We start from the raw sequence: 22,064 nt of genomic DNA, 5'->3' as shown, positions 1-22,064 counted from the left end.
TCTCTTCTCTTCTCTTCTCTTCTCTTCTCTTCTCTTCTCTTCTCTTCTCTTCTCTTCTCTTCTCTTCTCTTCTCTTCTCTTCTCTTCTCTTCTCTTCTCTTCTCTTCTCTTCTCTTCTCTTCCCCTCCCCTCCCCTCCCCTCCCCTCCTCTCCTTTTCCTGGCTGCACTGTTGTCCAACAAGTAGCATTGGAAAAGGATCGTTCACTATTCCTTGGGGAAATAGAATCCAGGAATGTCTGGCAAATGCTGCTTATCTATGATTTAAATATATGAAGAATAGGTGTGAAGAGCTGCTCAGCTGCATCTCTGCTAGATTTTGCATTTCTGGATTTAAGCTGAAGTCAGTATCCTTGTCTATGCACTTCTTAATGAAATTACTTGTAATCACACACAATTGTACATGCATTTTTACAAATCTTGGTAACAGCTGCAGGATACACAAGTGGTTTTAACTTTACTTTTGAAGAAAGAAAAAAAAGGAAAGGGAAAAAAATAAATCTTTTTATAAGATGTAACACTTCCATCACAGTAAACTGAGGCCTTTTATCATCTCCTCTAGTTCTCTAGTTCCTTAGTAGTCCAGTTTCTTCCCTTGGCATGTGTGAATGTTCCTCTCCTTAATTCACTATGTTGGGATAGTAGCAGCAAAGTGAGTGACCATTTAACCAGCTTTTGCCCAACACAACTCAAAATGCTTTTTTTGTTCCATCCTTTTTTTTTACATCTTCTAACACACTAAATAGGGCCAGAGTTTCTTGATATCTTGGCCGCATAGTGCCACATTTAATTAAGAACACACTGCTTCCAGTTGCAGTGTTTGGACATCAGGCATGGACTAATGCTGGGGGTAGGAGCCACGCCTAAAATTAATACCCTCAGAGAACACCTCCTAGGGTCTTCTTAGGTGTACTTATGCTATGCAGGGCAATTGCTGAATGACTTGCAGGCTTCTACTGAACAGTCAAAAATGTCATGGGCTGAGAGAAAAGATAATTTTTGCTGAGAAGATAAGGAAAAGTTTTACTTGCATAATAGCCTAGCAGGGATACTTGACCTTCACTCTTCACAAGATTTAGATGTTTAAAAACATTCACACTATGAAGTTTTATAATTATGCAAACCATGTGCATTTCAGCTATAATTTTGCCATGTGATATTGTTAATTTTGCTCAGTTATGAAAATTTAGGGTGCTAAGATCAACAGAAAAATATTGCTAAAAATACTCCAACCCTATTGTTGTCAATAAATTTAAAAATAGTTGAAGAAAAAGCCCCACAAAATTAAAAAGTTTTCTCACAGAACATCCTTATGATATGAGAGTTTGTTGAATGATTTAGTGACTGATGAAACTACCTTCAATGATATTTTTTTACAGGCAGCTGTTGCACATGCATTTCCATTAAAAAGAACAAAGCATTCAGGATTAAGATAAGAGTGCTCTGTAGTGGCCTCAAGAGCTGGCTCATTCAACTCTTCAAACTGTCAATATGCCAGATATTTCTATGTAGTGTTCCCATTAAACATTTTAATCAAGAAAAACTAACGTAATAGCACTAAATTGGGCATATAATTAAACCAGCAAAATTTCATATTTTCTCTTTCATGTAACTGTACTAATTCTCTAATAAATTTCATAAAGTTGACTCATAATTCTGCTTTGGCATTCTGACAAAAGCACAGAATTCTTTGCAAGTGTTTGCTTAATTTCCATTTTTCAAACCTAATTTCAATTTTTATTACTTCATTTTGAATATACTGATTAAAGTAATATTAAGTCTTGCGAAGCTTTGCCAAAGAAAATGAAAGAATGAAATTATGTATATTTAATTAGCTACAGTTCTTATTTAGGACCAACTTATTTTTTCTCTTTTATAGTTGATTTTTTATCAAGTAAACTCTAAATCACTCATATCTCGTTAGGCAACTCTGTGAGAAACATGCAGGGAAGGGCGAGGGGGGTGAAACAGCTTTCATATTGCAAACCTGTTAATTTAAACAAGTTGATAGCTATAATTTAAAGAAAATTCAGAAAGCTATTTTATAAAATAGAAGTCCTCTGTCTTTCTCAGATCTCCACAAGATCTGTATTTCCATCTTGTACGACTCCAGCATTGGCTTCAACATTGCAACTTCCTGGTAGAAGGTTTCTGGAGAAACATGGCAACATATAGGGGAAAAAAAAAAAAAAAAGTTTATTTTAAAAAAATGAATTAGTAGAGTTTAATTCCTGTAATTTCCTGAAAGCTGAAATAGTAAGGTACATTCTATAATAGCTTTCCCTTAACTCTGCAGAAAATAATACAAAATTTACACTGCCCTCTTTTCCCCAGATCTGGGGAACTTGTTCCAGTACTCAAGAAAAGTCAATACTTACCCACTCACAAGCAACCTTTATACAAGCCAAAAAAATCAGGGATAAAATCAAAACACACTTATAAAACCACTTATTAAAACTGAATAATCTACCAAATCTGAGAATAAGAATACTTCAAAACCACTTCTGCTACAACTGTAGGGTAGCTGATGAAGTAGTTAGTCATCCCCTTCTTCTCCTGGATAAGCTTTTGTCTATGACCAAAAATAATCCAGTTGTCAGGTCACTTAAAACTCCAGCCACATAACCACTAATGATGTATTTTCTGTCATACAGATAAATCCCCCAAAATAATGTTTTAAAGGGAGCTCAGAAGAATCCGACCACTAGAAAGACCAGTCTTTTAAAGCTGTGTGATTTCTTCTTGCCACAGGCTCTTTTGCATTTTTGCTAAAAACTAGCCCCTAAGTAAAGGGTTCTCTTTTCTTCCCCCCACCCCTTCTTTCCTTTTTCCTGTCTCTCCTCTTCCTCCTTTACAGCTCCTTCATTTCACTGTGGGAGGCTGTAGTCAAGATGACACGACAAGCCACTTAGAGATCATGCTGAACTCTTCAAATATGAAGAGTAGTGTCATATTGATCCTAATATCAGAGTCTAAGAACCTAACATTGCAAACATATCCACAAAACTGGTCTGTAATACACAAGCCTGTTAGGCATGGCCCACGCCAGCAGTTTCTTGGTACCAAAACATACCAGCAAAAAGGTGTTTCTTCAGGACCCAACACACCCGAGGAGCTCTAGGTTACTCTTAAAACTTCCTTCAGATGTCAGAAAAAAATTCCAGTCTTTCAAGATTTGGCCATAGACTTTTACTTACAACAATGAAAGTTCTGTACTACACGTGTAGTGCTGTCATCCATCATTTGTAAAGCTCATTTAGTTTAGAAATATAATAGTAACCACAGGAGCAAGGAAGAATAGCTCCTGGGTACAAATGGCTACAGTACTATAAAATGCTGTGGTTTTCCCACTCAGATTTTCAAGTACGACTGAGAGAATATTCTACAGTTGTGGTAGTATTCTGCTACATACAGAATAGTGTATTCTACTACATACTGTATTATACTGTGAAAATGTTTCTCATTATATATGCCATGTAAAGTATACATTGCCTTATAATGCAATTTCGTTTTATTTAGTACATGTTTAATAGGACTGTCTCAACCACTAATTAGAACAAGTAACCCAGAGGTCCATTATAAATTGCTAAAAGGACAGATATGATATCCCTAGGAAAGAAATATGACTGCCTTTATTTATTATTAATCATTATTATAGTTAACCAATTAACAAATCACTTTATCCTTTCAGGCTTATAAGGACAGGCCTATTTCTACATTAATTATTATCACTAAGTTATTAATGCTATGGAATAAAAGAATTAAACTTTTTATGTTACTTTGCTCTAAGCAAATAATACCCCGTAAGGTTTGGAACCTCCAACTCCCTAAATATTTTATTAAAATAGTAAAATAATTCCTTATCGAAATGATATAACCATCTTTGCACTGCAAGTCCATTCTTCTAGATAAATGGATAAATATGAAGCATTTAGGCAGAAGCCTAAATTTAGGCAGAGGTTTGATCTTCATACTAAGGACCTTCACTTGTCCCACTTGCATGTCTCAATGTTATTCAAGTTTAGAGTACACTGAGTGGGCTGGCTTTGCCAGCAGTGGCACTGGCACTGCTCTGTGGCTATTCCTTCTTCTTGCCAGAGTCCCACTGTTAATTCTTAGTTTTGCGTGAAGCGATTCCACAAAACATTGAATGCAGATCTCTAAAGTAGCTACATTACTGGCTAAGGAAGCAGGATGTGTCCTATTTTGCTCACTTTGTGTAGGGTAGTTCACTCTCTTGAGAGCAAATACTTTAGTCCTTGTTTCCCTGATTATCATGTCAAGGTTTTCAGCGGAGCAAGAACTGGGTTCCTGAATCTTTGTCTTAAGGGGGGTACCCACAGCCCTTAGCTAAGGAATTGCTCTCAAGTTTAGTCTTTTTTTGGTGCACTGAATATTTAATTAGTTATTGTGAAGTGGAACAGCTTTCAGGCTGAAATGGGAGGGGGAAAGTATTTTCCTCCCTCATCAATATCTTATGGGATATACTACTGGAAGGTAAGAATTCAGATCTGCTCAAGCAGAGAATAGAGTGAACCCAGGTCTCTTACACTCAAGCTCAGGGCATAGACTTGGAATTAAATTAACTAGAAAGCTGCCTCATTCTAAATGGGTCAGCTTGTGAGTGAACTAAAATAGTCCAGGTAAGTAAAGTCACCTTGCTTTTGCTGCAATAGGCAGTTGCCTTGTGAATCCTAACTAGGGAGAGAGGTCTGCCTCTCCCAATATCCATTGTCATTGAGGCAGTTTTCCTCTATCACAATTTCTAATTATTCCTTTAAGCATGTCCCCTGATTTTCTTGTGAATCCAACTGTAATCCTACTGTAGAGATTTAATTCTTCTGCAATGTGTAAGAAACCTCTAAGCCAAAGCAAAGATATAGACCTGACTAAGTAGCTACACACCAGAAAACCGCTGCTTTTGTCTAAGCTTTAAGCACGCATAAACCCTTACTGGAGCAAACACCTACAGATATCAGGGCCCTCAGGTAAACCAAAGTGTGTAGCCTGGATGCCTGGCTTTCTCAGTAGTATCCTATCCTGCTAGACATTGTTGAAAGTTTAGAGAGTGAATTCTCTTTAAAAAAGTATGCTTGAGATGTAAGTACCCAAAGATTATACTAGGTACCAGGTTTAGCTTCAATGCTAGCCGTTTGTTGTTGTTGTTGGGTTTTTTTGTATGAACTATTTGTATTTTTATTCAAAATGGATTAGCAGCTATGCTAAAAAAAAAAGTCATTAAAAAAAGGGATCTGTGTCTGAAATGCTTATACTTGAAGATTCACAGAAAATACAAATCATGAAGTGTTCCTCAACTTTCCACTTTCTTCTAACCTAGATATTACCTTCTTCTTCTGAAAATCAGCAGATCTTGATAGATTGCTTGGGTGTTCCATCACTTTGTTAAATATTGGAACACTTGGCAGGTTTCCTCTTTTCATGTTCATGTATCAAGTGAAAGATAAAATAGAAATAATGATAAATTTTTTTGTTAAATGAAAATTATGTCAGTTTGAGGCAAATTCTCCCATTGTGACTATGTTCCTCCTAAATATACATTTATCTTTCAGTCAGCAAATACATTTTGGGATCCCATTTACAGTAAGATCTCAGAATGGAAGATTTTTTTGAGAAAACATTTTAGCAGCTGCAAATTACAGCAGTTATTAATGATGTAAATAAATATTTTTCTAAATTGATGCTGAATGCAATCTCTATGATTACTGAGAATTCCCTGACTCTCATTAAAACTGCTTTTTCTTGTGAATACTCTGTACTATTTGCAGTTTTGCTTTTTCCAAGCTCAACTGAAGCTGTAATACAAAGCATTTGTTGTCAAAGTCATTTGTATACATGATGTAGTAGAAAATATGTGGGGGAGAAAGGAAAATGGAGGAGATGAGGATGATTTCACTTTGGCACTTTTACTTCTTCTGTATACTTGATACAACCTGACAAATTTGATTTTGTAATGTACACATACGGCATGTATCAAAAGTGCTAATACATTTTCAGGAAAGAAATTCAAGACAATAATTTACTGGGAAAAACTGATTCTTAACTGATGTTGAGGTTTCACACCTCACTGTTCATTATAAAAGCGACACACAGATGCTGTTACTAATCATAGAGAAAACTTCATCTTAAGAGAAATATGTATTTATTGACAAATGTTGACTTGATAATATACTTTCTGCCAAAAGGTCAGAAATACCTGAAGCCAAGTATTGATATTGCACTTCCAGGACAGGGGCCACAAAAGCAAAACTTCAGTCTCAAAAAAATGGAATAGAATTTGGGAAGTCATCTAATCGGCTCTCCTGACAAAAAGTAGGATCAGCCATACATGTCTCTGTATGGACAGATGTTTGTCTAATCTGTTCTTTAAACCCACTTGTGATGAATAGAAATTTCACAGCCTCCTTGACTCAGACATTAGCTATCTGAAGTATAGAAAAGATATGTCTTAATATCCAACACGCTGTTAAGTAGCTATTAACATCAGCTTTATACATCCCAAGTTTTAAATCTAAAATCCTTAAAATTCATATTCAATAAATTTTGTTGTTCTCTTCCTCTTGCTAAGAGGAAAAAAGGTTCAAAGAGATTACCTAATATAACAGGTCAACAATGCAAGTCCATAAAGAAAAAGCTAGTTTGAGTGATCCATTTTAAGCTTCTTTCAAGGTAGTTAAAGGCAAAAGTTTTTTTTCAAACTCTCCTCACTTTTTCAGTCATCTAAAGTTCTACAACACAGAGATAAGCTATCTTCCTGCACTCTTTGTAATCAATCTGTTGTTAATAGCTCACCAGTGAGATGATATGTCTGCATCACCAACCCTTTGATGGATAGCTTTTTATCAGTAAGTTGCAGAAGCTATGTAGTAACAAATTCCAAACTTTCTCTTTTATTGAACAAAAATATATTTGTACAGCCACAGTGAAAGCTGTGCACCAAAAAAATTCAGAGGTATATACATTTCCTTAAAACAAATGCTTAAACTGATCCATTTGTCAAAATTTTACTGTTATTCCTATTGATTAAAATGAATTTATTTATTTTTTTTACCTCCTAGCGAGTTCCCCTCCCTCCTTCTCTCCATCACCATCTCCTCAGTATCCCAGATTCCTAAATCTGGATCGAAACTTTAAAGTGTTGTCACAGCACAATGCATCTTCTCAGCAGTGTAATGAATCAATGGATTTACTGAATCTTATAGGTGACTTAGAGAAACAGGAAAGAATAATGAGGAAAAAAAATCCTTCCTTTCACTCTCATTCATTTTAAAAAAAAACAACAATTCTGAAAAATCAACAACTAATGGCATTGCCTAGAGGTGGGAGTAGTGCTATCAGAGCTTCTCGCTTTGGCAGTGAACCTTATTCTACAGCTGGAAACAAAACCAATGATTTATCAAGCTAAAACTTCCAATTATGGCAAAATTTTCCATTAGAAGGACTGATCAGAAAACTTATCCAGCATGGATTAAGTTATGAAGATCCTAATTCTGATAGTTATCTGGTGGATGAGGTGGAAGCTTAATGCATAATGATATCTATCCAGCTACAAAATAAAAGTGTGTTTTGAAAAGCTTACAAATTTTGCTGGCAAATGGAGGAAATAAAACTAGTTGTATTTTTACTAATTCTGTGTCTTATTATCTGAAAGACAATAGGGAAGAGAAAGAAGTTGGGCAGAGACTGAACCTTGCTGTGAGACTGCAGAGGGGAGAAAAACATCTAGCAGGTAAAAAATCTGTTCAGATCTGCTGAAGCTCATGACCAAAGGACAGATGTAGGGACTAAATGCTCTTTTCTGAATTGACTATACCCTTTAAACATAGTTTGTTTGGGTTTACATAAATCATAGTTGTGGTTTATCCACACTTTTTATTTTTAGCTTAGTTACTCATGCTTTTGCTGATTTCCATCAAGTAGCTTGCAGGATGTATCCTCCTCCTACCTGTTGTGTCTGCACCTGAGGCTTTTTCACCTCTTCTCTACCTCCAGATGCTTCAAATGGTGCATCAAAGTGTGACGGTCACGAGGTCTCTGGAAGCGCCGTGAGGTTAGACCTTCAGAGGGCTTGTTCCTTTCACAGCTGCAGCAACTGGCTGGGAGTGGAGAGAAATGGAGCAGCAAAGTGAAATTTCCTAATGCTGAAGCACTGGAGCCTGCATCAGTGTCATTCTGCTGCTCCAAACAGCCAGGTCAGAGTGGGACGTGGTGGTCTCAGTGCATGCCCAGTGTCCCAGCCAGCACCACTCTGAACCACACACCTCCAAACAGGGGAGCAACCCTCAGATGGAGCTCCTGGCCACTCTTCATATTCAAATACCAAACCTCCCCTCCCCCCACTGAGATACCTGAAGAAAGTGTTGCTAAGAGATGGGCAACACACTAATTTATGTATATGCATTTTTTTACTTAGCCTATGAAATTAAGGACAATGAAATCTGTATGTAGGATTACCCAAGGAATGCTAAAAACGTTTTGGAATATAGATAATCTTTGGCTCTAGGTACTACACAGGAATTAGATACTTGTTAATATTTAGAAGATATTACAGTTAAAATAATGTTATTTACTAGAAGTTAAATAAAAGTTAGAGATATATTGAATAATTTAGTGAACAGTTTGGTAGACTTTGTTTCACTGTGGGCTTAATTATTTTGCCTGCAAGCTTAAGTAAACCACGGATTTGCAAAGCAAGTATGCAAGTCCTGCAGTATTCACTTTTAAGGACTAAGAACTGATTTGCCCTAACTCTTCTCTTTCTTTGAAGTTTGAAGAGGTGGGAAGGTTGCCTTATTGCTAGTTATCAGATCTGTGTTGAAAGACATCCCTTCAGTGCTGTAAGCTTTTCTGTAACATTGTAACATTGCTTCAAGTATTTCAATTAAACTGTGTACTGCAATGCAAATGTAAGGTGAACTTTGCAATATCACTGAAGACAGTTCTTTGGTCACAACAGGGTTGTAGAAGTCTCAAAAGAGACCTAGAAAAACAACAGTTATTTAGTATTCATTATGTTATTGATTGTATTATAAAAAGGGGAGAATTAATAAATAAATTGTAAGAAAGGTATTGAAATTGAGTTGTGCTGTAAGATGAGAAGCAGCAGTGATTTTTACTAAAGTATTTCCTGGTCAGGAGCTTTTTAATAAATGGCAGTAGCTCTGTTCCTTCAAGGCAAAAGAAGGAATGGGGAAATACTTTTATTTTTTGCTCCTAGTGACTGTACATGCCTAAGGAAAAGAAAAAGTGTATTATGGAGAGGGTGACTGAGTACTGCAATTTAGTCTATCTTTATTTGATCTGATTTGGTTTCTCCTTAACAGTAAAAAAACAGTGTTACTTTTAATATCAAGAATTATACAATGAAAGGTTTCAGCTTTCTGTGGAATTCAGCCTCTTTAGTGGCAATATGATGAAATAAATGTCTGGCTTTTACTGAAATTGTGATTGTTTTTTATGTACTCTGTTATATGCTATATCAGAAACATCTCATGCTGAATGTTTCACTTAATAGCCATTTCTGAAAGGCTTTTTTTGTATGTCACATTTAATAATAAAAGTTTTGATTGAGTTCACTGCAGTTTATTTTCAGAATGACTTTCAAATGAACTGCTTGTCTGCATGCTGAAGTGAAAATATAAGCAATACTAGTGACAAGAATATTTTGCTTTTTTGCAGGTTTCAAACGCTTTCTAAGGTCATCTGGTATTGCTGGCCAGGCATCAGGAGTTTATTCGTTGCTTGACTACAAGTGGAATTGTAAATGGAATGAAATAAGATGGATGTGGAGGATTACCAACTGCTGTTGGCATACAACTGCATGCTTAAAGATGTCTTCATTCATGAACAGACTATTTTAGTCTGCCAAGGTTGGAAATAAAATGCAAGTCACAGCTTGTACATTTATCACTGTAAGGAAAGCATCCTGCCAGTACTGGTTAGGCAAAGTGTACTTGCAGCCATTAGTAGTCCAGTCTGATTATCAGGCTCAATCTGTTTCTAATGGCAACCTTTGCAGTGACAGCATTGTTTTCCATCTGTGCTCACAAGAGAGATTTTAAATCTTAGCCCTAAAAGTTCTGAAATAACCTTACAGGCACAATTATTTACTTTCTTAGGGATTGTTCCAGCTGGTGTACGGCAAACTGGTGTACCTGTGACAAGCAAGCTGGCCCCTACCTTCTGCTCAGCATGATGAAGAATAGTTAGCCAGGATTGCCTCTAATTACAACAGGTACTGTGACTTGGTTGTAGCTTGGGTTTGCTCTCCTAAACTACCTGCACTTTTCCTGTCCTGCAGTACAGTGACTGGTGCCACTAGAGAGATTAGTGAGTGCTTGTTAACAAATCTAAAGGGAAGGCTAATTGAGGGAGTTAATACATATGTCAGGGGAAAAGTGACATGTGGGGAAGTGACTTCTTTACTGTGAGGGTAACAGAGCACTGGAATAAGCTTCCCAGAGAGGTTGTGGACTGTTCTCTGGTTTCTCAAAACCTGTCTGGGCATGTTCCTGTGTGATCTGCTGGAGGTGATACTGCTTTAGCCAGGGGGTTGGACTAGATGATCTTCAGAGGTCCCTTCCAAACCTGAACACCCCGTAATTCTGTGAGGTGGAGGGAGGGCAGTAGGGAAAAGAAGGAAGATGCATGGGATGATGTTGGGAGCATGCTGGTTGGTCCTGGGAAAACTATGGCACAATATACAGGAAAAATGCTGTAACATATAGCCTGTTTTTACTGAGTTTTGCTTTTGCTGATACATGATGTCTTTTACAACAACTTGTGATCACATATGTATCATGCCATATGTTATTTCAGCTTTGCTAAATCAAACAATTTATAAACTTTTTCTTTGTAGTATATGTAAATATTTCCTCTTTAGTGAACAACTGTTTTAAGTCTGAAAAGCTGCATTAGAAAGGGGGTGTATCTATGTCATTTCTTGTGTTTTAAATGTGTCTGATGTAATAGGACTGTTGTTTTCTGAAGGGCCTTTTTGTAGTTACCATGGAGGTCAAAAAGAATAGGTAAGCAATCAGTCAAACTATTATGTAAAGTATAGGCACAATAATGCAGAAAGAGAAGAGGAAGGTGCCAGCTCTTTTTCAATCCGTACCAAAATGAGCCATGACCTTCTGAATGGATGCATTTTAATAAAGCTCTGTGCTTCTCCTATATCTTGAATAAGGCATGGTGAATTTACAACCGGAATGCATCTGCATTAAAGTTTTACTACAGCATATAAGAAACAGCCATGCCAGGTTAAGATGTGACTGCTGTGTACCTCTGAGGTAATTTACTGATCTTCCAAAACAACTGGAGAAACAAATTCATACCTCATATGTTGCCAGTTTATTAAGAGAAGACAGTGCTAAACTGGCCTGGCTGCCTTGACTGAGATGGACGGGCTTTGTGCTGAACTCCAGGAGAAGCAGGAATTCAGACTGACCCTAAACTGGGATGTTGGCCCTGAGCATTCACCAGCAACTTGGGTAAAAGAAGTCTTAGTCTGTACCTTTGTCCCAGGATATGGACCAACTTGGAAACCCTTTTCTGCTCCTGAGTAGGAAAATAAGGTGACATTTTGCTCTCCCACTGAATTTGTGCGGATGGAAGCAAGTGTCTGAGTGTCTGTATGGTGACCATTTAAATATTTATTAGCATGGAAAAAAAGAAAAAAAAAAAAGGAGTAAGTGACAATGCCTATGTGCAAGCTAAAGTGAATGTTTATGTTGACAGGCTAAAAAGGAAATCTTAGCATAGGGTAAAGAATGCTTTCCACAAGGCCATGGGAGGAACATAGCTGATTGAAAGAAAAAGCAAGTGAGGTAAGATGGAGGGGAAGGCAAGGCACTGAGGACACAAACTTGAGAGAACAAAAATGGAACAAAAGGAAGGAAAATCAAGAGCAACTATTGGGAGAAAATAAAAATATTTTCATAGCTTTGACTGTAACAAGATGGTCAGTGTTAAATAGAATAATTCTACAAAAATAGAAAGGACTGGATACACATGTTATATGATCCTGACAATGTTTCTCAACAAGTGTTACCTGAAAAATTTTACCTTTTGAAAAGAAAACAACAACACAGGTATCTTCAATAACATGTACCTTTATCCTAATATCATAAGTAACTACTAAAGTGAAGCAGAAGCCAAAACCCTTTGGCATGGATGTTTGAACTGTCTGAGACCTGGGTTCATTAAAAGAAAAACCATTGATGCAAAGCTTGACTATCTGATTTACCCGAGTTCTTCCAAGATTTGCCAGTTACTACTGTGCTCCTTGAATTTCTGTAATAGTAAATTAGCAAAAGACCCTTCTTCAAAACTAAATTCAGCTTCCTTACTGGAACTGAGAGAAAAATGGGCAAACAAAAGTTATCATATCTTCCAGAGTTTAGAGCATATTAGGTGAAATTCACAGAAAACAAGGACGCTTTCTCTGGAGGTGAGGGTAAGATATTAAATTATTAATATCTTTCAAGAAATTAATGGCCAGTGGGATGTTTTGAACAAATAAACATAATTTAATTCTTAATGAATTATTAAAAAAAACCTACAAAAACCCTCCCAAATGACTAGAAGCAAAAACTGAGTTACTACAATTTAATTTTAGCTTTTAGCTTAATTCTGTTGCAAGCAATCTTCATATCTGAAAAATGTATTGAAATAGTGTTAACTGTCTGGTTAGTGAGCAGAGCAATAATTAAGCTGCAATAAACAGGAAACTAGGTCAAAGATCTCAGATATATTACCATAGGTCAAGGTTTAGAATATCCAAAGTTTATGTCATATGGGAAATAACTGAACAGTCACTATTTCATTCCTATGCAGATCTGCTAACACTGAGACAGCAGCAACATTTGACAAAGAGGAAAGCTCTGAAAGCTCTGAGGTGTGTATAGAACAACTGATTACACAAAATGCATTTCCCAAGATAAACAAATACTGAAATAAGGAGTCTTTCAGAGTCTTTCTTTTCTGTCCCAAAGTCAGTTCCACATGCTGTAGTTTTAATGAAAGTACATTGGAGAGAAGTAACATGAGGTAAGTTTCTGATTTTGTTATGTTCAGTCACAGTTTAAAACAAAGACATGAAATCATCAAAGATTTTTAAAAAAAAGATAAGAAAAGATCAAAGATGGGGGGGGGGGGGAAAGAACAGACATGATGAGAAATGTTAAAGCTAAGGAAAGAAATCGAGGGGATGGAGGTGGCTGTTCTCTAGGGTTGGTATGTTCCCAGGAGGGTGGCTGCTGGTCTGGTGGGGAGCATCTTAAACTCTCCTGCTATTACACTTACCCCAACCCATTACAGTGTGTTTTAGCAACACATTCATGTGTCTGCACGCAGGCTTTCAAGTCTCCACATTCAGTAAAGGAATCACCCAAATCAAAGCCATCCAAAGACTTAAAGGGGAAAATTTGTGTCATGAGGCTAGATTAATCTCAGCTAAACTTAGCTGCCTGTTTTGTAGACATTGCAGACTAGCTTGTCATCCACGGTGTATAGTCAGTGAGGACTTTTTAAAGCTGTGGATATGCTGAACCTTACCTTAAATAGGCTCTTCTTCCATTTCATGTACACCTATGGGAAGTTTTTGTGGTATATAGCTTGGTAGAATGTTGTCAACTACCTGTGGACCCCAGGCACTTGTATGATGAGTTGATTCTCTCAGCAATACTCTGCATCATGTTCACATCTGAAAGTACATACAAACATCTTAGTTAAGGATTACATCTTAGGACTTAGTTAAACAATATTTGGAATTCAGACAGCAGAGTAATTATTTCATATTCATATGAGGCTTTTTTGTTTTGTTTTCCCTCCTCCTAGAACAGCAGTTGGTTAACATTTTTCTCCCTACCAAAATAAACCAGAGAAAAAAGGTCTTCTGAATTAGCATAAGAGAAGCTTTGAGACATTTATTGATATATGGAGAAATTAAACAACTAAACAGCTAATAAGAAAAAAAAAATAATCCCCAAATGCACAGTCACATCTCTTTGGTATACTTGTACCATCACAAATATGCTCAGAAATTAATTTAAAGAGGGCTGAAGTAGACATATAAACTCTGTTATATTCAAGTTAATTTGAAAGCATGAAATAATCACTGTTGAAAATTACGCTATTAAAAAAATTCAGTTAAGATTTGTGACTCACTTCGGTTTTGATTTTATCCCCTCTGCTCTAGAAAATTACCAAATGTATATCAAGTGCCCAGTGGAGCTTGGGGGGCAATTATGAACATTTGTTTCAAGACATTTCTTTTGGATTATGACAGTCCTGACTATGAAAAGTGGGATTAAGATACTTCACTGAACTACTCAGGTGTTGCAACACTGTCACAGTTGACCTGTTAGTCTTCAGTGTAGAATGTTTTGATGTTTGTGATTTGTTTTACCAATTTTTGAGAAGGAAATGTTATATTTTGCAGGAACTAGCTGTTTGGGGATTTAACCTTCATGGTATATTTTGAGTGAAATAGTTATTTATAAACCAGGAGCAGCATCATTTTAACTGTCCCATTCTACTGGCTTTTCTAATGTTAGCTATAGTAGAAAATCCAGAACTGTTGAACCTCTGTATTTGACATCTACACAAGCTGTTCAGCAGTGGGAAAGTGAAATATGCAGCTCTATCTATTCCTATCATATTAGCAGTTACGGGTTTGCTTTTCTGGCACCTGCTCTCACTATCATAAGAAACTAAGGAAGAACCATCAAAATACTGGTTGGGAGGAGCCCCAGCTTGATCCTTGGACCAGGACTTACACCAGGAGTAGCCCAAGTCAGCCTGTTGTATGAAAACAGCCATTAACCACATTATCCTCAAAAAAAGATTTACTTTCATTCCAGACAGCCTTATCTGTATGAAGGATGGACCTTCACATTAAATATATTAAGGAAAACCAGGGAAAAATAATACAACACTAAGACTTGTAACTTGTGCCACTTATTACTGGTTCTGCCAGGATAAAGATCTGAACCAAAGGTAAAGGAAGGCAACATATTGTATTTCACTAGCAATCCTTTAATTTTTCAATTCTTCTCAATAAACTTGCAATTTTTTTAAAAAGTACATTCTCTCCCTTTCTCCACCAAAAGCAAAATACTTTATAAGGTCAAGTTTTCTAAATATTATAAACAGATGCTACTGCCTGCGTGCAATTGTACCTCTCACCAGATACTTTTAGGAAAATAAAATTAACAAGTGTTCTGTTGGTTTTTTTCCCCATAATGAATGCTAACTTTGTTTTCAACATGTAGTAGAATTTTTTTAACTCACAAATACAAATTCCAGATTTTACAGTATGTTCTGTGTATACGAATGAATTTATATTTATATTCAAATATAATGGATCATAGTTAAGTAATTTTTTTCAGCAATGTAAAAAAATAATGAGGAAAAACCAAGAGCCATTTAAAAACAAGCAACATACTCTGAGGAAAACTGAAAGACCTAGAAACAAGCAAGCAGAGTTATAGATTTATACATATTTATATAAAGGTTTTGATTAATTTTTCTAGTTCACTTAAAGATGATTACGTACAATATAAGCAAATCCAAATCAAATTATATTTGATCTTAAATAATAGTTTATAGCTTTGTGTTCAAACAATTATATCTATGATTTCTATATTCTGATTCAGTTCTAAATGGGTCCCGTTCTTCCAAGAACCCAAAGGGGCTCAAATATCAACTGTTACCCAGAGACAGTGCCTTTACAATTAATGACGAGTGGAATTAATCTTTGGACAAAAAGAAGAAATGGTAGATTCTGAATTTGCCTGTGTTTTCCATCTGGTTTTCTTCACACCATAGAAGAGGCAGTTGTTAGCCTAGTACTGATCTGATGTATGTTAGCATTATGCAAGTGTCAACAAAGAGATGAAGATACTCTTATGTTACTGTGGGAGAGTGAGAAGAAAATTAGGCCAATTTCTGCACACAGCAATGAAGGAACCATTTGGGAATAGCTCCTCTAAATTTAACAAATCTATGCCACATACTGCTCTGTGATTCAGACTGATCTCGTGTAAGTTGTATGTCTAAATGACATCAGGATCTGACCTACAAAGGCTAGATCTGGGAAAAAAAAAAAGTCACTTCAGGCTTTTGAGGGCAAACCCTAAACAACAAAAGTTTGTAGTATTTCCAGAACACCTGCTCCCACCAAATAAGATCCTTTTTCTTTATGGGGCTTAGTATTCTTACAGATGTAGATTTATATATGTGGAAAGGGAAGAAAGGAAGGAGACACAAAGAAAGGTATAAAATGAACTGGCATTTTACTACCTAATGCAGCCCAAGGATCTAGAAGAAAACCAAGTCTGATGGGCGTGAAAAAACACCAGTCAGATGCTAGATTACCTTTTTTTATATAATGATTTGTAAGGCTCATGTCACCTTGGAGTTAACCTGTGCATTAGATGATCTAATCCACACCAGTTATTTAGGCTCCATTACAGTCAAAGAGAGGAAAATGTGCACTTGGAGAAGGCCGTTTCATCTCACCCACATCAAAGCACAGAAAAATGTGGTCACAGCAGCAATGAAGCACAGGAGGAGGATACAATCCTAATGGGAAAGTGAGACAGACAGCCACAGGAAGAACGCACAAAAAACTGCTGCATTATGATAATGGTGTTATATTGATTTTACAGCATCCTGTAAAGGAATCTTAGCAGGATTTTGAGGAGAAGGCTGGCATGTGTGTTCCCCTTCCGACATTAATCGTGCCTTTAGTTTTGAAAGGTAGCTTCACATGAAGTAGTCAACATGGTCGTCATGTAATTCTGAGCATCATGGATCTACAAAACATGCTGCAAAATTAATGTAATGAAATCTCTGAAGAAACTCTCTCTTGTGGCTTATCAGGGCAACTTCAGGCGTGTCAGCTGGCTTATACAGGCAGGGCACAATTTAGCCTGACTTCTTCAGTTTATCAGTATTAATGCATAAAGAGCACTGTCTGTTGTGGAGATTAGTTGTTGTCTCATTTCACCCTGGACTCTGAATAACAAACGGTTATGCATGTTGCCTTCAATATAACTTGTCATATAAATTCTATATAATTTAGTCATTAAGATAAGATAATATGTGACAATATTTATGTAACAGTAGCCTCTGAATCACTCAACTGCTTCTAAATGCTAAGGGCCAATTAGATGATTTTTGCCTCTAAGATCTAGTAAACACGTTCACAAATATTAAATGATTCCTCTAAACACATTCCACTCATTTCTCCCATGTAAAAAATACTATTTTCCTTTTTTTTTCTTTTTTTTTTCTTTCCTCTCTTTTAAAATCAATGTAGTGGTTAATTAAAGCTCAAGAAGTTTACATTACCCAGCATATGGATTGCACTACACTTCACTTCAAACCTATGAGCACTTATAGTGCACTTTTTAAATTAACAGCAAGCCCTACCATCACCCTAGTACTGTTCTCCATTAGGAGAGGGTTTTTGTTATCCAGCTGCTTCATGCTGCAGCCACCTCTGCACTCTGGCCTACCAAGAAGCACAAGCATCAGAGGCCAGACCTTGCAAATCACTTACTATGGCAAATATATTTCTTTGATAACTAGTGCTACATAGTGCAGCATCTCTATAAAAGCTCGTTAAGATGCTCCTTTTCCTGTGGCCAGCAGCACTGCCTTCCTACAACAGGAGTAGCAGTTGTAGCTAAAGAAAAAAGAGTGGTGGCCTGTGTCACCCCTTGTAGTGCCACTAATGATATGATGATTAAAAACTCTTGGATTAAATGTGAACAAGGAACAGAAGGGACATACATGGGAAAAGATAGTTCATCTCTGAAAGGCCTGGTCTTTGGTACACCTGCCTCTAAGATCCTCAGAGTGCTCCTCAGCACCACTCAGGAATTCCATGAGCTGTTCCAAAAGTGTTTCCTCACAGGTTTACCTATTGGTTTCCTAGCCTGCAAAGTTTAACTGAACCTGGTGGATTCCTATTTCATTTTGGTAAAATAAGTGAGTTAAACAAAGCCTCAACTGATTGCAGGTTTATGAATTTTATCTGTCTTCATCATCCAAGGCAGAGATTGGACTTGAAAGTATTATATCCAGTGAGGTTTGAGAGTGACCTGGAAATAGGAAAAAAGTAGTTGCTTTGAACTCTGTATTTAATACACTCATCTACTAATTAAGTTATCATAGTTACTTTTGCATAGGCTTGTATTATCCATAACCCAGCACAGTAATGTATAGCTTTGCTGCTAAAACAACACAGAACATCTTTTCAGACTATCCAGCTATCCCAGAGACTTTACAATTTTTGACTTTCTGACAGACAACAGCCCAACAGAGTCATGAAATTTCCAGCAAAATAAACCAGTCTGTCTAGTGCCAGATGCTGACAAGTTGAGTTAGGGGCTGCCATAAACTTCAGAGAAGAGAAAACATGGCCTGCCATGAAGGCACCCACAGAACTTGCCTGATGTCTCCCCGGCCCTCCCATCAGCTTGGCAGCTCTGCAGCTGGCAGATGCTGCCCCTTCACTGGCAACTGTGAGGTAACTCCTTGGTTTGGAGTGAGAAAACTGAGCCACTGAACTTCTGCAAGAAGACATGTCCTCTGACAAAGTGCATGTAACAAGAACCTTCCTTTTCAAAATGATGCATTTTTGAGAGGCTTCTTTTCACGTGATCAGAAGGTGTTCAAACATATCAAGGCATTATGGCAACACAAGAGAATATGTGGTGCTTCTAAATGATGCTGTTCAGATTGTTTCAAGTTTGGGGTTTAAGCTTTTTTTTCAAACTACTACTTCAAAATCAAGCAACAATACAGCATAAGGTAAAAGATCCCAGAAATTATAGTTATGCATTCTTGAAATCTATATTTTTACCAGCTAGCTATTTTTCAACCAATAGATTTATATACAGACATATATATTTGAAAGAAATATGTTTACATATGACTGTTGTCCTAGTTTCAATCAAATTTTCTATCTGCTATATCTTGTTTTTGTCTTCATCCCAGAATTGACTTGGTTAATTACAGGCAATGTACAATGTTTTTGGTTTGTGTCTTTCTTTTTTCCTATGTTTATTTTTAATATTATAGGTTAACTTTTCAAACTGTACATTTATTATGTTCAGGTATTTTTTCACTTCTTGCTGTATGTGCCAGAGCCTGTCCTTCACTGTCCACGTTTGGTTACTGCTTTATATTGATGTAAAGCTAATAACGGGAAACTTTTCCTACTTTATTAAAATAAATTAAAATAAAATATAAAAAAAGCAGGCCCTTTCTTGCAAATATAAACACACCACATTTTGTTTTCAGTTTGCCAGGACATCCACTGAGGAACTGGAGGTGAACTGAAGTCATCACCAGCTTTGTGCACGTTTTCTCTGCCGCATTTAAGTTCCTCAGTTCAGCCCCAGCTGTTTGCGATGCCTCCCACACTCCCGGAGCAGACAAACTGTTAACGAACTTCTTGTTTAAATGAAGGGCTAGGCTGACAATTAACTGCAGGCTCGTGCACGCTTCAGTGCCGTGCCTTATTATAATCAACGTGAGTAGAAGCAGAGTGCTGAAATTATGGGTTTTAGTCTGCATCTGCATGGCATTATTATGCTTATCAAGGTGAAAATGTCAACGCTGAAGAATGTAATTGTGTACCTTAAGCTGCAGCGATAGTTAAACTGAGCTCCTGCCTCCCCTATTAATGCATCAGAGTGCCACTCTTAAGAGGCACTATAACTCTTTGTGGAGGCAGAGCTTTCAGTTCATGAATTTATTTCCTTCCTTTCTTTTTAAAAGACTTTCAGAGATAAGGGTGGGTTGTTTTCTGTTCGGGTATAATTCAATATAGATTTTTCTGATGCATTTTTTCCTTTTTTAACAAAGTCAGAAAGAACAGTGTACATTTGTATATAGCTCTGCTGCCCTCCGGGAGGTCAAGTGTGAAATGAGTTGAGAGACACATTGACAGTCCATGCGTGAGCTGAAGCAAGTCAAGTTGGTTATCAGTAATCTGGATCGGTGGCTCAAGTCTGGATTCTTATTATATAAACTCAAAACAATAAAATAATTCAGTGAATTATCTACATTTAGTAGATTATAATTTTTATCTGAACACTGTCTCACACAAATTATGCATGTTTTATTTGATGATTTTAATGTTTGGTCATCTTGAACATTTTGATTTCTTATTAATTTATATTGCAAAACAAAAGCAATTTTCTTAAAACAATACGTTACTTAGTTGGGTTTCACATGTGTGCATTGCTTGTAGGTCAGTCACTGGTAAATTGCAAATAAAACTGCATGGCTGGGTAGAATGCTTCTCTTTTACACAGAGGGGATGTTTTCCCCTCCAGAGTCACAATGATTCCTTTGAGCTACTTAAGGCTGTGCTAAACCCATAGCATTGGATCTGTGTGTATGCCATAATCCATCCCTATGCTTGCACACTACTTAGAATTTCTCAAATGATAATATTGCAAAGTCTGTAGGGTTTTTTTTTTTCCCTTTTCTTCTTCCCTTCCCCCTACAGTTTCCCTATACACCAGATTTTGGCCAGAAGACAAAGCAGGGGTGCTGAATGAGTAAAATAAATTACTTCTTTTTAAATTGTTTCAATCTGTTTCCATTTATTGAAAAAAATAAAGTACAGAACCTACAGTATTACATGATTCATTAATTTAAACTGATTTAGTTCTAAAATACTACTCTCAATCTGTTTTTTGCCATGAAAAGAAATAGAAAGGCCACTCAAGTGTCAGATACACGATGAAAGTTTGCTTACTACCCTTTTGTGTAAAAGGAAGACTGGTTAGAAAATATATTTCTCTTTAAGAAGATTCAGTATTTATGAATTACTTGGTTATTTCCTACAAATAAAACAATTTAAACATTTGGTAACCTAATTGAAAGAGCAGAGCACTTGTACTTCTGAGAAGCTTTAATGAACTAACTGGCAATGAAGGAGGACTACAGCTATACATTAGGTACAGGCAGAGCTCAGGAAAATGACTGCTTCTAGAGTTACTCCTGTATGTGGAAGTGAAAAAGTGACTTATACCACTCAAAATAATTAAGAAAAATTGAAGCACTGAACTGAAGCAGGCTTTACAGTTGCCAAGAGCCAAATTTCTGCTCATCCATATATGAATAGAGCATGGCAAAAAAATTAATGCACTATCTCTATCTTATGGCTATCTCTGACTGTAGTTTTAGGTCACAGTGATTTATGAAGGATATTTATCCAGGATTTCTCTGGATGAGAAAGCAGTTGAAGTCCATCAGTGAGTAAAGACAATTCATAAGAGTCTTTTGTAATGGACTACTGGGGTCTGGAAATTACAAGTGGTGGCATGTTCGTTCTGCAGGGAGGGGACAACTTAAAAGACTAAGCAAGAGGGTCAGATTGCTGTTAAATGCTATAGCATCAAAAGTAATAAAAATATATCACTGCCATTTAGTAAAAAAGGTGTATTGCAGAACTGGAAGGTTTGGAACAATAATGGATCAGTCCGAGAATCAGTTTTCTTAAAGATAAAATTGGCAAGGTTTTTTTTTGTTTTTTTTTCTGAATTTGCTTTCATGGATATAAATTTAGAATTGCTCCCATTATTATTTGATTTTTATTCTTATTAGAAACACAGTAAACATGACAAGATACTCCCCAGCTAACGCTTCTGACACCAGAAATTAATATGTCGCGATCCGCGACCTATTATGTCTCCTTTTTGGAGTGTATTAATCTTATCAGGATCCACACGTGGGTATCGCCTCACACAGAGGAGCAGAGGCTTTGGCCCTGACTTTTTCGAGTGAATAACTTGCTCAGTGCTTACTAATATTTCCAATAACAGCAGCCAATCCCCAATTAGAATTTAGGAAATGTACGGTTTATTGTGGGGAAAACAAAACAATTTGGGGCAGGAGGTTCAAAAGGAGTGATTAAAACAGTTACACACCTTATTTATTTATTTAAGTGAGGGAAGGAGGGGGAGGAAATATGCCCGACGCAGTTCCCATATAGGGTCGCGATTTGTGTGCAGGTAAG

Source organism: Chaetura pelagica, unplaced genomic scaffold, assembly GCF_000747805.2.
Source record: "Chaetura pelagica isolate M959 unplaced genomic scaffold, ChaPel_1.0 scaffold221, whole genome shotgun sequence".
NCBI classification, from domain to species: domain Eukaryota; kingdom Metazoa; phylum Chordata; class Aves; order Apodiformes; family Apodidae; genus Chaetura; species Chaetura pelagica.
This window is presented reverse-complemented; position numbering follows the sequence as displayed.